Source organism: Delphinus delphis, chromosome 8 (assembly GCF_949987515.2).
Source record: "Delphinus delphis chromosome 8, mDelDel1.2, whole genome shotgun sequence".
NCBI classification, from domain to species: domain Eukaryota; kingdom Metazoa; phylum Chordata; class Mammalia; order Artiodactyla; family Delphinidae; genus Delphinus; species Delphinus delphis.
Window position 1 is genome coordinate 30,416,940 of NC_082690.1, and position 12,988 is coordinate 30,429,927.

Consider the following 12,988-nt stretch of genomic DNA (forward strand, 5'->3'; position numbering starts at 1 on the left):
AAATTTTTCTAAATAATACAGGTTTCTTTTATAGTTATATAAATGTCATAGAAAATCAAATAAATATAGAATAGTTGATTTATATTATTGTAAATAGTAATAAATATTTAAAATCTGTTTTCATTACGCAGCCTCATGTTCTAATTGACCTATATGCATTTAAAATGTAGTGGCATGGAGACCTTCAAGATGGCGGAAGAGTAAGACATGGAGATCATCTTCCTCCCCACAAATACATCAGAAATACATCTACATGTGGAACAACTCCTACAGAACAACTACTGAACGCTGGCAGAAGACCTCAGACTTCCCAAAATTCAAGAAACTCCCCACGTACCTGGGTAGAGCAAAAGAAAAAAACAGAGACAAAAGAATAGGTAAGGGACCTGCACCACTGGGAGGGAGCTGTGAAGGAGGAAAAGTTTCCACACACTAGGAAGCCCCTTCACTGGCAGAGACGGGGGGTGGGCAGGGGGAAACTTCGGAGCCATGGAGGAGATCACAGCAACAGGGGTGCAGAGGGCAAAACAGAGAGATTCCGGCCCAGAGGATTGGTGCTCACCAGCACTCATCAGCCTGAGAGGCTTGTCTGCTCACCGGGATGGGTGGGGGCTGGGAACTGAAGCTGGGGCTTAGGAGGTCAGATCCCAGGGAGATGACTGAGGTTGGCTGCATGAACACAGCCTGAAGGGGGCTAGTGCACCACAGCTAGCAGGGAGGGAGTCCGGGAAAATGTCTGGAACTGACAAAGAGGCAAGAGACTTTTTCTTGCCTCTTTGTTTCATGATGCAGGAAGAGAGGGTATTCAGAGCACCACCTAAATGAGTTCCAGAGACGGGCGCGAGTTGTGGCTATCAGTATGGACCCCAGAGACGGGCATGAGATGCTAAGTCTGCTGCTGCAGCCACGAAGAAGCCTGTGTGCAAGCACGGGTCACTATCCACACCTCCCCTCCTGGGAGCCTGTGCAGCTGGCCACTGCCAGGTTCCCGTGATCCAGGTACAACTTCCAAGGGAGAACACATGATGCACCTCCCGCTGTTGCAACGTCATGCTGGCCTCTGCTGCCGCGGGCTTGCCCTGCATTCCGTACCCCTCCCACCCCGCAGCCTGAGTGAGCCAGAGCCCCTTACTCAGCTGCTCCTTTAAGCCCTTCTTGTCTGAGGGATGAACAGATGCCCTCAGGTGACCTACACGCAAAGGCAGGGCCAAATCCAAAGCTGAACCCCAGGAGCTCTGTGAACAAAGAAGAGAAAGGGAAGTCTCTCCCAGTAGCCTCAGGTGCAGTGGGTTAAATTTCCACAAACAACTTGATGTACCCTGCATCTGTGGAATACCTGAATAGACAACGAATCATCCCAAATTGAGGCAGTGGACTTTGGGAGAACGATATATATATATTTTTTTCCCTATTCTCTTTCTGTGAGTGTGTATGTGTATGCTTCTGTGTGTGATTTTATCTGTAGAGCTTTGCTTTTACCATCTGTCCTAGGGTTCTGTCAGTCCATTTTTGTTTTTGTTTTCAGTATAGTTTTAGCGCTTGTTTTCATTGGTGGATTTGTTTTTTTGGTATGGCTGCTCTCTTCTTTCTATCTTTTTTTTAAATTACCTTAACTTTTTAAAAATTTTAACAATTATTTTTTATTTAAATAACTTTATTTTCTCTCTCTCTCTCTCTCTCTCTCTCTCTCTCTCTCTTTCTTTCTTGCTTTCTTTTTTTCTCCCTTTTATTCTGAGCTCCCTGGATGCAGGACCTTGGTGCTCCAGCTGGGTTCAGGCCTGTGCCTCTGAGGTGGGAGAGCCAAATTCAGGACACTGGTCCACCAGAGACCTCCCAGCTCCACGTAATATCAAACGGTGAAAATCTCCAAGAGACCTCCATCTCAATGCCAAGACCCAGCTCCACTCAATGATCAGCAAGCTACAGTGCTGGACAGCCTACACCAAACAACTAGCAAGACAGGAATACAACCACACCCACTAGCAAAAACACTGCCTAAAATCATAATAAGGTCACAGACACCCCAAAACACACCACCGGATGCGGACCTGCCCACCAGAAAGACAAGATCCAGCCTCCTCCACCAGAACACAGGCACTTGTCCCCTCCACCAGGAAGCCTACACAACCCACTGAAAGAACCTTAGCCACTGGGGGCAGGCACCAAAAACAATGGGAACTATGAACCTGCAGCCTGCGAACAGGAGACCCCAAACAAAGTAAGTTAAGTAAAATGAGAAGACAAACACAGCAGATGAAGGAGCAAGGTAAAAACTCACCAGACCAAAGAAATGAAGAGGAAATAGGCTGTCTACCTGAAAAAGAATTCAGAGTAATGATAGTAAAGATGATCCAAAATCTTGGAAATAGAATGGAGAAAATACAAGAACTGTTTAACAAGGACCTAGAAGAACTGAAGAGCAAACAAACAATGATGAACAGCACAAGAAATGAAATTGAAAATTCTCTAGAAGGAATCAATAGCAGAATAACTGAGGCAGAAGAACAGATAAGTGACCTGGAAGAAAAAATAGTGGAAATAATTACTGCAGAGGAGAATAAAGAAAAAGGGATGAAAAGAATTGAGGACAGCCTCAGAGACTTCTGGACAACATTAAGTGAACCAACATTTGAATTATAGGGGTCCCAGAAGAAGAAGAGAAAAAGAAAGGAACTGAGAACATATTTGAAGAGATTTAGATGAAAACTTCCCTAATATGGGAAAGGAAATAGTAAATCAAGTCCAGGAATCACAGAGAGTCCCATAAAGTGTAAATCCAAGGAGAAACATACCAAGACATATATTACTCAAAATATCAAAAAATAAATACAAAGAAAAAATATTAAAAGCCACAAGGGAAAAGCAACAAATAACATACAAAGGAATCCCCATAAGGTTAACAGCTGATCTTTCAGCAGAAACTCTGCAAGCCAGAAGGAAGCGGCAGGACATATTTAAAGTAATGAAAGGGAAAAACCTACAACCAAGATTACTCTACCCAGCAAGGATCTCATTCAGATTCAACGGAGAAATTAAAACCTTTACAGACAAGCAAAAGGTAAGAGCATTCAGCACCACCAAACCAGCTTTACAACAAATGTTAAAGGAACTTCTCTAGGCAGGAAACATAAGAGAAGGAAAAGACCTACAGTAACAAACCCAAAACAATTAAGAAAACGGTAATAGGAGCATATGTATCGATAATTACCTTAAATGTAAATGGATTAAATGTTCCAACCAAAAGACATAGACTTGCTGAATGGTTACAAAAACAAGACCCATATATATGTTGTCTAAAAGAAACCCACTTCAGACCTAGGGACACTAACAGACTGAAAGTGAGAGGATGGAAAAAGATATTCCATGCAAATGGAAATCAAAAGAAAGCTGAAGTAGCAATTCTCATATCAGACAAAAAATAGACTTTAAAACAGAGACTATTACAAGAGACAAAGAAAGACACTACATAATGATCAAGGGATCAATCCAAGAAGAAGGTATAACAGTTGTAAATATTTATGCATCCAACATAGGAGTACCGCAATACATAAGACAAATGCTAACAGCCATAAAAGGGGAAATTGACAGTAACACAGTCATTGTTTGTTTGGGACTTCAACACCCCACTTTTACCAATGGACAGATCATCCAAAATGAAAATAAATAAGGAAATACACACTTTAAATGATACTTTAGTATATGTGCTTCAGAAGCGAGCACTTAAATGATACTTTAAACAAGATGGAAGTAATAGATATTTACAGAACAATCCATCCAAAAAAAAAAAAAAAACAGGATACACTTTCTTCTCAGGTGCTCACTGACCATTCTCCAGGACAGATCATATCTTGGGTCACAAATCAAGCCTTGGTAAATTTAACAAAATTGAAATTGTATCAAGTATCTTTTCCGACCACAATTCTATGAGACTACATATCAATTACAGGAAAAAATCTGTAAAAAATACATATACATAGAGGCTAAACAATACACTATTTAATAACCAAGAGATCACTGAAGAAATCAAAGAGGAAATCAAAAAATACCTAGGAAAAAATGACAATGAAAACATGACAACCCAAAACCTATGGGATGCAGCAAAAGCAGTTCTAAGAGGGAAGTTTATAGCAATAAAATCCTACCTGAAGAAATCAGAAACATCTCAAATAAACAACCTAAACTTACACCTAATTCAATTAGAGGAAGAAGAACAAAAAAACCCCAAAGTTAGCAGAAGGAAAGAAATCATAAAAATCAGATCAGAAATAAATGAAAAAGAAAGGAAGGAAACAATAGCAAAGATCAATAAAACTAAAACCTGGTTCTTTGAGAAGATAAACAAAATAGATAAACCATTAGCCAGACTCATCAAAAAAAAAAAAAAAAAAAAGAGAGAGAGAGAACACTCCAATCAACAGACTTAGAAATGAAAAAGGAGAAGTAACAACTGACACTGCTGAAATACAAAGGATCATGAGAGATTACTATAAGCAACTCTATGCCAATAAAATGGACAACCTGGAAGAAACAAACAAATTCCTAGAAAAGCACAACCTTCTGATACTGAACCAGGAAGAAATAGAAAATATAAACAGGAATCATAAGCACTGAAATTGAAACTGTGAATAAATATCTTCCAACAGGGGGAAAAGTCTGGACCTGCCGAAGAGGCAAGAGACTTTTTCTTCCCTCTTTGTTTCCTGGTGCGCGAGGAGAGGGTGTTAAGAACACTGCTTAAAGGAGCTCCAAAGACAGATGCGAGCCGCAGCTAAAAGCGCAGACCCCAGAGACAGGCATGAGACGCTAAGGCTGCTGCTGCCACCACCAAGAAGCCTGTGTGTGAGCACAGGTCACTATCCACACCCCCCCTTCCAGTGAGCCTGTGCAGCCTACCACTGCCAGGGTCCTGGGATGCAGGGACAATTCCCCCAGGAGAACACACGGCATGCCTCAGGCTGGTCCAACGATATGCTGGCCTCTGCCGCCGCAGGCTCACCCCGCACTCCATGCCCCTCTGTCCCCCTGGTCTGAGTGAGCCAGAGCCCCCAAATCAGCGGCTCCTTTAACCCTGTCCTGTCTGAGTGAAGAACAGACACCCTCCGGCGACCTACAAGCAGAGGTGGGGCCAAATCCAAAGCTGAGCCCCTGGGAGCTGTGAGAAAAAAGAAGAGAAAGGGAAATCTCTCCCAGCAGCCTCAGAAGTAGAGGATTAAAGCTCTACAATCAACTTGATGTATCCTGCATCTGTGGAATACATGAATAGACAAAGAATCATCCCAAATTAAGGAGGTGGACTTTGAGAGCAAGATTTATGATTTTTTCCCCTTTTCCTTTTTTGTGAGTGTGTATGTGTATGCTTCTGTGTGAGATTTTGCCTGTATAGCTTTGCTTCCACCATTTGTCCTAGAGTTCTATCTGTCCGTTCTTTTTTTTTTTCTCTTAGTAACATTTTTCTATTTTAATAACTTTACTATATTTTATCTTACTTAATTATATTTTACTTTATCTTCTTTCTTTCTTTTTCTATTTCTTCCTTCCCTCCTTCCTCCCTCCTGCCTTTCCTCCCTCCTTTCTTTCATTCTTTCTTTCTTTCTTTCTTTCTACTTCTACTAATTCTTTCTTTCTACTTTTTCTCCCTTTTATTCTGAGCTGTGTGGATGAAAGGCTCTTGGTGCTCCAGCAAGGAGTCAGTGCTGTGCCTTGAGCTGGGAGAGCCAACTTCAGGACACTGGTCCACAAGAGACCTTCCAGCTCCACATAACATCAAACGGTGAAAATCTCCAAGAGATCTCCATCTCAACACCAGCACCCAGTTTCACTCAATGACCAGCAAGCTACAGTGCTGGACATCCTAGGCCAAACAACTAGCAAGACAGGAACACAACCCCACCCATTAGCAGAGAGGCTGCCTAAAATCATAATAAGTCCACAGACACCCCAAAACACACCAGCAGACATGGACCTGCCCACCAGAAAGACAAGATCCAGCCTCATCCACCAGAACACAGGCACTAGTCCCCTCCACCAGGAGGCCTACACAACCCAGTGAACCAACTTTAGCCACTGGGACAGACACCAAAAACAAGGGGAACTACGAGCCTGCAGCCTGCAAAAAGGAAACCCCAAACACAGTAAGATAAGCAAAATGAGAAGACAGAAAAACACACAGCAGATGAAGGAGTAAGATAAAAACCCACCAGACCTAACAAATGAAGGGGAAATAGGCAGGCTACCTGAAAAAAAATTCAGAATAATGATAGTAAAGATGATACAAAATCTTGGGAATAGAATAGACAAAATGGAAGAAACATTTAACAAGGACCTAGAAGAACTAAAGATGAAACAAACAACGATGAACAACACAATAAATGAAATAAAAAATACTCTAGATGGGATCAGTAGCAGAATAACTGAGGCAGAAGAACAGATAAGTGACCTGGAAGATATAATAGTGGAAATAATTACTGCAGAGCAGAATAAAGAAAAAACAATGAAAAGAACTGAGGACAGTCTCAGAGACCTCTGGGACAACAATAAATGCACCAACATTTGAATTATAGGGGTTCGAGAAGAATAAGAGAAAAAGAAGGGGACTGAGAAAATATTTGAAGAGATTATAGTTGAAAACTTCCCTAATATGGGAAAGGAAATAATTAATCAAGTCCAGGAAGCACAGAGAGTCCCATACAGGATAAATCCAAGGAGAAATACGCCAAGACACATATTAATCAAACTGTCAAAAATTAAATACAAAGAAAGCATCTTAAAAGCAGCAAGGGAAAAACAACAAATAATACACAAGGGAATCCCCATAAGGTTAACAGCTGATCTTTCAGCAGAAACTCTGCAAGCCAGAAGGGACTGGCAGGACATATTTAAAGTGATGAAGGAGAAAAAGCTGCAACCAAGATTACTCTACCCAGCAAGAATCTCATTCAGATTTGATGGAGAAATTAAAACATTTACAGACAAGCAAAAGCTGAGAGAGTTCAGCACCACCAAACCAGCTTTACAACAACTGCTAAAGGAACTTTTCTAGGCAAGAAACACAAGAGAAGGAAAAGACCTACAATAATGAACCCAAAACAATTAAGAAAATGGGAACAGGAACTACATATCAATAATTACCTTAAATGTAAATGGACTAAATGCTCCCACCAAAAGACACAGATTGGCTGAATGGATACACAAACAAGACCCATATATATGCTGCCTACAAGAGACCCACTTCAGACCAAGAGACACATACAGACTGAAAGTAAGGGGATGGAAAAAGATATTCCATGCAAATGGAAACCAAAAGAAAGCTGGAGTAGCAATTCTCATATCAGACAAAATAGACTTTAAAATAAAGACTATTAGAAGAGACAAAGAAGGACACTACATAATGATCAAGGGATCGATCCAAGAAGAACATATAACAACTGTAAATATTTATGCACCCAACATAGGAGCACCGCAATACATAAGGCAAATGCTAACAGCCATAAAAGGGGAAACCAACAGTAACACATTCATAGTAGGGGACTTTAACACCCCACTTTCACCAATGGACAGACCATCCAAAATGAAAATAAATAAGGAAACACAAGCTTTAAATGATACATTAAACAAGATGGACTTATTGATATTTATAGGACATTCCATCCAAAAACAACAGAATACACATTTTTCTCAAGTGCTCATGGAACATTCTCCAGGATAGGTCATATCTTGTGTCACAAATCAAGCCTTGGTAAATTTAACAAAATTGAAATTGTATCAAGTATCTTTTCCGACTACAATTCTATGAGACTACATATCAATTACAGGAAAAGATCTGTAAAAAATACAAACACATGGAGGCTAAACAATACACTACATAATAACGAAGTGATCACTGAAGAAATCAAAGAGGAAATCAAAAAATTACTAGAAACAAATGACAATGGAGACACGATGACCCTAAATCTATGGGATGCAGCAATAGCAGTTCTAAGAGGGAAGTTTATAGCAATAGAATCCTACCTTAAGAAACAGAAAACATCTCGAATAAACAACCTTACCTTGCACCTAAAGCATTTAGAGAAAGAAGAACAAAAAAACCTCAAAGTTAGCAGAAGGGAAGAAATCATAAAAATCAGATCAGAAATAAATGAAAAATAAATGAAGGAAATGATAGCAAAGGTCAATAAAAATAAAACCTGGTTCTTTGAGAAGATAAACAAAATTGATAAACCATTAGCCAGACTCATCAAGAAAAAAAGGGAGAAGACTCAAATCAATAGAATTAGAAATGAAAAAGGAGAAGTTACAACTGACACTGCAGAAATACAAAAGATCATGAGAGATTACTGCAAGCAACTCTATGCCAATAAAGTGGACAACCTGGAATAAATGGACAAATTCTTAGAAATGCTCAACCTGCCAAGACTGAATCAGGAATAAATATAAAATATGTACCGACCAATCACAAGCACTGAAATTGAAAGTGTGATTAGAAATCTTCCAACAAACAAAAGCCCAGGACCAGATGGCTTCACAGGCGAATTCTATCAAACATTTAGAGAAGAGCTAACATCTATCCTTCTCAAACTCTTCTAAAATATAGCAGAGGGAGGAACACTCACAAACTCATTCTACGAGGCCACCATCACCCTGATACCAAAATCAGTCAAGGATGTCACAAAGATAGAAAACTACAGGCCAATATCACTGATGAACATAGATGCAAAAATCCTCAACAAAATACTAGCAAACAGAATCCAACAGCACATTAAAAGGATCATACACCATGATCAAGTGGGGTTTATTCCAGGAATGCAAGGATTCTTCAATATATGCAAATCAGTCAACGTGATACACCATATTAACAAATTGAAAGAGAAAAACCATATGATCATCTCAATAGATGCAGAGAAAGCTTTTGACAATATTCAACACCCATTTATGATAAAAACCCTGCAGAAATTAGGCATAGAGGGAACTTTCCTCAACATAATAAAGGCCATAGATGACAAACCCACAGCCAACATCGTCCTTAATGGTGAAAAACTGAAAGCATTTCCACTAAGATCAGGAACAAGACAAGGTTGCCTATTCTCACCACTCTTATTCAATATAGTTTTGGAAGTTTTAGCCACAGCAATCAGAGAAGAAAAGGAAATAAAAGGAATCAAAATGGGAAAACAAGAAGTAAAGCTGTCACTGTTTGCACATGACATGATACTATACATAGAGAATCCTAAAGATGCTACCAGAAAACTACTAGACCTAATCAATGAATTTGGTAAAGTTGCAGGATACAAAATTAATGCACAGAAATCTCATTCATTCCTATACACTAATGATGAAAAATCTGAAAGTGAAATCAAGAAAACACTCCCATTTACCATTGCAACAAAAAGAATAAAATATCTAGGAATAAACCTACCTAAGGAGACAAAAGACCTGTATGCAGAAAATTTTAAGACACTGATGAAAGAAATTAAAGATGATAAAATAGATGGAGAGATATACCATGTTCTTGGATTGGAAGAATCAACACTGTGAAAATGACTCTACTACCCAAAGCAATCTACAGATTCAATGCAATCCCTATCAAACTACCACTGGCATTTTTCACAGAACTAGAACAAAAAATTTCACAATTTGTACGGAAACACAAAAGACCCCGAATAGCCAAAGCTATCTTGAGAACGAAAAACGGGGCTGGAGGAATCAGGCTCCCTGACTTCAGACTATATTACAAAGCTACAGTAATCAAGAGAGTATGGTACTGGCACAAAAACAGAAATATAGATCAATGGAACAGGATAGAAAGCCCAGAGATAAACCCATGCACATATGGTCACCTTATCTTTGATAAAGGAGGCAGGAATGTACAGTGGAGAAAGGACAGCCTCTTCAATAAGTGGTGTGGGAAAACTGGACAGGTACATGTAAAAGTATGACATTAGATCACTCCCTAACACCATACACAAAAATAAGCTCAAAATGGATTAAAGACCTAAATGTAAGGCCAGAAACTATCAAACTGTTAGAGGAAAATATAGGCAGGACACTCTATGACATAAATAACAGCAAGATCCTTTTTGACCCACCTCCTACAGAAATGGAAATAAAAACAGAAATAAACAAATGGGACCTAATGAAACTTCAAAGCTTTTGCACAGCAAAGAAAACCATAAAGAAGATCAAAAGACAACCCTCAGAATGCGAGAAAATATTTGCAAATGAAGCAACTGACAAAGGATTAATCTCCCAGATTTACAAGCAGCTCATGCAGCTCAGTAAGAAAAAAACAAACAACCCAATCCAAAAATGGGCAGAAGGTCTAAATAGACCTTTCTCCAAAGAAGATATACAGATTGCCAACAAACACATGAAAGAATGCTCAACATCACTAATCATTAGAGAAATGCAAATCAAAACTACAACGAGGTATCACCTCACATCAGTCAGAATGACCATCAACAAAAAATCTACAAACAATAAACACTGTGGAGGGTGTGGAGAAAAGGGAATCCTGTTGCACTGTTGGTGAGAATGTAAATTGATACAGCCACTATGGAGAACAGTATGGAGGTTCCTTAAAAAATTAAAATTAGAGCTACCATACTACCCAGCAATCCCACTACTGGGCATATACCCTGAGAAAACCATAATTTAAAAAGAGTCATGTACCACAATATTCATTGCAGCTTTATTTACAATAGCCAGGAGATGGCAGCAACCTAAGTGTCCATTGACAGATGAATGGATAAAGAATATGTGGCACATATATACAATGGACTATTATTCAGCCATAAAAAGGAATGATACTGAGTTATTTGTAATGAGTGGATGGTCCTAGAGTCTGTCATACAGAGTGAAGTAAGTCAGAAAGAGAAAAACAAATACCATATGCTAACACATATACATGGAGTCTAAAAAAAAAAGTGGTTATGAAGAACCTAGAGGCAGGATGGAATTAAAGACGCAGACCTACTAGAGAATGGACTTGAGGACACGGGGAGGGGGAAGGGTAAGCTGGACAAAGTGAGAGAGTGGCATGGACATGTACACACTACCAAATGTAAAATCGATAGCTAGTGGGAAGGAGCCGCATAGCACAGGGAGATCAGCTCGGTGGTTTGTGACCACCTAGAGGGGTAGTATAGGGAGGGTGGGATAGGGAGGGTGGGAGGGAGGGAGATGCAAGAGATATGGGGATATATGTATATGTATAGCTGATTCAGTTTGTTATAAAGCAGAAACTAACACACCATTGTAAAGCAATTATACTCCAATAAAGATGTTTAAAAAAATGTAGTGGCAAATTCAATCTGTTGGTAAGTTAGTTTGAGATACATGTAAAAAATTAGTTGATACAATCTTATCTATTATCTTGATACCAGACCTTTCCCATTTTCTCAATATATTTTTATTAAACTCTACTCTGTGTACAGTGATACCTTAGTTGATATAATCAACATAATTTATAAGAATTAAGTATTAGGTAATACTGAAAACAAGTTTCTGAACAATTGGTTAGGCTCAGGTGCCTAATTTTTTGGTTTTATAGTTGATTTGGTTTATTTACTGACATTAAAAATGAAGAACATGTTGATTATGTGTGACAACCTTTACTATTCTCAGGTAATTATTTGACATTATGAGTGAATAATACCTTGTGAGAGCACAGTATTAGTATCTTGGACAAAACTACTTTGAGTGCTCTAAATTCAATATTTTATATAAGATATTGAGATAAATAACCTTGCTGAGTATTTCTTTGCTTATAATAACATAAGCCACTTGCACATTTTCTAATATTTCCTATATTCTCATGTCAGGAGTTATGGATGAAATTTAATGAGTGTTTCCAACCACTTTTTAAAAGTGGTATCATATATTTTAATTACCCTCCTCCTATCCCATCAATCTTTGACCCTCTTCTCTTATTAATACAGATATATCTTTGTTTATGATCTCTCTCATCCATTAGAATGTATGCTCCAAGGAAGTAGAGATTTTATTTCTCATGTTCACTATTTTATCCCGAGGGTTTTTAGACTAGGCCATGGCAAGAGGGAAAATCTAATGCTTAATTAAAACTTGCTGAGTGACTAAATGATCGAATGCAAGCCCAGGTTTTATGTCCCTCATCGGTGCCTCTTCCAGGGACTGATTATATTTTGAGACCTCTTTTCCCAGTGACTTAGAAACCTTTTGATCAGGTTTGACAGAAATACCTCTTATATCCCTGTGTTTATGTGTGTTTGAAACAAAATAGTCATGAAATAATCTGATAATTAAATTCCTAAGCTACTCTATTTCATTCTATTGATATTTATTTAAAAAATAATGTTGCAGCAGAGGATTTTTAGAGCAGTAAAAATACTCTGTATGATACCACAATGATGAATATGGTATGAATATTGGCAAATATGCAATATTTAATGGCAAATACACCATTTTATATTTGTTGAAACCCACAGAATGTGCAACACCAAGAGTGAGCTAATGTAACCTTTATGTGTACCATATGTAACCAAGAGTGTACCATAAATGCAGGTTCATCAATTGTAACAAATGTACCACTCTGGTGGGGGATTTGATAATGGGGAAGACCATTTATATGTGGGGGCAGAGGGCACATGGGAAATCTCTTTACCTTCATCTCAATTTTGCAGTGAACCTAAAACTGCTCTAAAAAAATAAAGTCAATTAAAAAAAATAATGCTGGTCTTGTAATTTATTTCACAATGCACAAACACGCAGTTTGTAACACTGTTTTAGACAAAAATGCCAAGAGGTAAACCACATTAATTTTTGAATATGTAGAAAGAACACATGTATTAGTCAGCCTTGGATGGTGTAATCTCAAGTCTAAATTTTCCTGAATTTCCTAGGCTTCTCAGGGCTTCCAGCTCTCTCTATATATCATATATAGAGATATTCTCATACCCCAGACTTTCAGGAGCTGAAAGGCCTGAAAGAGACTGGAAAATGTCTCTTCCTTGAG